General features: G+C 39.2%; 1 long non-coding RNA gene across 1 annotated transcript in view; it reads left to right on the forward strand.

Moving 5' to 3' along the window:
• LOC135114076 (uncharacterized) overlaps nt 1–2,555 on the forward strand; it is a 91,514-nt gene extending 88,959 nt beyond the window's left edge. The window contains exons 3-4 of the long non-coding RNA XR_010275199.1: nt 1,425–1,815; nt 2,240–2,555. This is a non-coding gene — a long non-coding RNA (uncharacterized LOC135114076). The remainder of the gene's footprint in view (nt 1–1,424; nt 1,816–2,239) is intronic.
• The last annotated feature ends 272 nt before the right edge of the window (nt 2,556–2,827 follow it).

Genomic DNA, 2,827 nt, shown 5'->3' on the forward strand with positions numbered 1-2,827 from the left:
AGTCTATGGGTAGATAGATGAATGGATGAATGAGTGACCAGAGTATTATCCGCCTCATTACTAGATAACTATTTCCCGAGCAGAGAATACAGCTCCAGGAGGGGGAGGAAGAGAGCGTGGCTAAGGAATGGAGGAGAGGAAAGGTGAGCAGACAGGAATGTGGTCCAGGGAAAGATGGGGAAAGAATAAAGTGGGCTTGAGGAATGGAGCAGAGGAGAGGAGAGTGTAGTGTAGGAGAGTAGAAAGGAGAAGTGGCTGGGGATGTGAGGAGAGGAGAAAGGAACGTCGTGCAGCGCAAGTGGAGGGGGAGTGTGAGCAGGAAGGGAGGAGAATATTGCTGGAAAACAGGATTGGGGGTTATGTAGGTATAGAGAAGAGAACCATGGTGTCTAGGTAAGTAAAGGAGCAGAGTACATGATGTGGTAGAGAGAGAGAGAGAGAGAGAGAGAGAGAGAGAGAGAGAGAGAGAGAGAGAGAGAGAGAGAGAGAGAGAGAGAGAGAGAGAGAGAGAGAGAGTGTGTGTGTGTGTGTGTGTGTGTGTGTGTGTGTGTGTTAGTGAGTGAATGGATGAATGATCGAGTGTGTGTGTGTGTGTGTGTGTGTGTGTGTGTGTGTGTGTGTGTTCTATCTCGTCACTGTACTTGAAAGGAATGAGTGTATGTACGAGAATATTTTCTTCCTGTAAAGTGGAGTAATTTTAACGAAGTGATCCTTACGAGTCACTCATTAAATTTTGTTACCATGACTTTAGGAAAAAAGATAATCAGGTTGATCGAAGCTATTATGATAGTTATGATGTATTACGTTGCTGAGAAAATAACCCGAACATGAGAAACTGGTGGCTCATTGTGCATCAAAATAAAGCTTGAATATTACCTAAGTGCCACGTCGCGACGATTTTTTAGTATCATTAACTGGAAAACTTGTTCCTTTGTTGCATGTTGGCGACTCTTCGTGTGTTGGGATAAGATCCTGCAGGGAAACTTAATCACATTGATATTTTTTTTGGTGGGGCAATTCGGTGTTGTTTATACCGGCTTGGTGTAGAAATTATAACACTTTTTAATGTACTAGTTTATTCAGAGTCTGTTATACATTTAAACGTTATTTCTTCTAGGGTTAGAGTCGAGGTCTGTGCCATGTGTATGCGATTATAAGGAAATTTTAACGTCTCCTTCCTGGAATGAATTTTGTTTTGGTATCAAGATGCTGCCGCGCCGCACAGCAGTAAATCATACCGTGACAATGAAAGATTTTTTTCTTTTATTTTTTTTTTACTATTTAGGAGTTTGGGAATATCTCGAATGTGGTGCGCTAGTATGCTGTACTATTATTAATCCGTTTTTCGTCCATGATGAGTTTTTGATAATATCTTCATCTATTTATTTCATTTTTGGTAATGTCATTATTTTCTTTGGTTTCAGTGGGACGGTCCGGTGTCGACGCGCTGCCATACCACACCGACGGGAACCTCAGCCAAGCATTAACCGGGCGTCGGTCAGCTTCCTACAGCGTCGCGCCCTTGATTCCATCCCTCCTGATCGAGTGTATTACAAAGGGCATTTAAGGAAGGGAATGTTCCCAGCCAACCGTTCAAGCTTCTAGAGTGTACAAATCTCAGCAACGACACCAACTAACCCCGCATTACAGCCTCCCCTTCCTCCCCGAACAAGACGTGCTGAGACGACCACGGGCCCTTCGTGTATCCACCAGCAGTAGCGGGGCGCCAACTTCCACCCAGCTGTCAAGTTTTAATACTCAGTAGCCTAGAAGACGACCGACCCGTCACATCCTACACGTAACTCGCCTCACTCGGTACCTGAATGACAGAAGGACGTGGTGCTACCTGTAGAGAGTTGAAATAATATATATATATATATATATATATATATATATATATATATATATATATATATATATATATATATATATATATATATATATATATATATATATATATATATATATATATATATATATATATATATATATATATATATATATATATATATATATATATATATATATATATATATATATATATATATATATATATATATATATATATATATATATATATATATATATATATATATATATATATATATAGATATAGATATAGATATAGTTAGATAGATAGTTCAAGGTCTTAGAATTAGAAGACGAGTCCATTGAAGCGCTATACTTGTATCCATGAACTTTATTTTTATCCACTCAAGATTATCTCGTGTACCAATAGGAAGGAACTTAGCCAAGCTGCCAATCATTCTGTCTCACAACGGGGAGGAAAAGAAAATTCTTGAACCTCTGTAGCAAGTATGTACATCCTAGTGAAGTCATTTTCTCAGTGAGTGTCGTGAGAGAGACATTGAAAAGTTTTCTCTAAATAAGCCAGCAGTGTTGTATGTGTTGCGTTTGAACCATGTGGATCCCATTGGTCCTACGGTGGTGGCTGTTGGGCGCGGCCGCTGCCCTCAGTATCTGCCTCACCTCGCCTGCCCTCGCCAACTTTCTCCAGGGTAAGTACTCACTGCCCTCACGTTTCCCAGGTACTGCCGCCCTGTCGGCGTGCCGCAGCATCCTTGTAGGCTCCCCTGTTTGTCCCTACGTTACTCTGATTGTCTTGTTACTGCCCAGGTAAAGGCTGACAGGGAATGTGGTGATTCTAATGATAGGGATGATAATAATAATAATAATATCATTATTAATGTTAAGAAAATACTGTTGTTATGATAAAATAATAACTAAGAAGAATGGTAATACTAGTTATTTGCTGTTATTATTATTATTATTATTATTATTAATATTATTATTATTATTATTATTA

The sequence above is a fragment of the Scylla paramamosain genome, chromosome 27 (assembly GCF_035594125.1).
Source record: "Scylla paramamosain isolate STU-SP2022 chromosome 27, ASM3559412v1, whole genome shotgun sequence".
NCBI classification, from domain to species: domain Eukaryota; kingdom Metazoa; phylum Arthropoda; class Malacostraca; order Decapoda; family Portunidae; genus Scylla; species Scylla paramamosain.